Here is a 629-nt window from a genome sequence, read left to right on the forward strand (position 1 = left end):
GTGGAATGCTGTGTGGAATGATGTGTGGAATGATATGTGGAATGATGTGTGGAATGAAGTATGAAATGACGCGGTAAATGAAATGTGGAATGGTGTATGGAATGATCTGTGGAATGATGTGTGGAATGAAGTGTGGAAAGATGTGTGGAATGATGTGTGGAATGATGCGTGGAATGATGTGTGGAATGATATGGGGAATGATGTATTGAATGATGTGTGGAATATTGTGTGAAATTAGGTGAGGAATGATGTTTGGAATGTGGTTTGAATTGATCTGTGAAATGATGTGTGAATTGATGTGTGGAATTACGTGTGGAATGATGTGTGTAATGAGATGTGGAATGACGTGTGGAATGATGTGTGGTATAACGTGTGGAATGAGGTGAGGAATGAGGAGTGGATGATATTTGGAATGTTGTGTGGAATGAAGTGTGGAATGAGCTGTGCAATGATGTGTGCAATGATGTGTGGAATGCTGTGTGGAATGATATGTGGAATGATGTATTGAATGCTGTGTGGAATGATGAGTGGAATGAGGTGAGTAATGATGTGTGGAATGAAGTGTGCAATGATGTGTGGAATGATGTGTCGAATGTTATACGGAATGATGTGTGGAATGATGTGCGGAA

The sequence above is a fragment of the Pristiophorus japonicus genome, unplaced genomic scaffold, assembly GCF_044704955.1.
Source record: "Pristiophorus japonicus isolate sPriJap1 unplaced genomic scaffold, sPriJap1.hap1 HAP1_SCAFFOLD_49, whole genome shotgun sequence".
Lineage (NCBI taxonomy): Eukaryota > Metazoa > Chordata > Chondrichthyes > Pristiophoridae > Pristiophorus > Pristiophorus japonicus.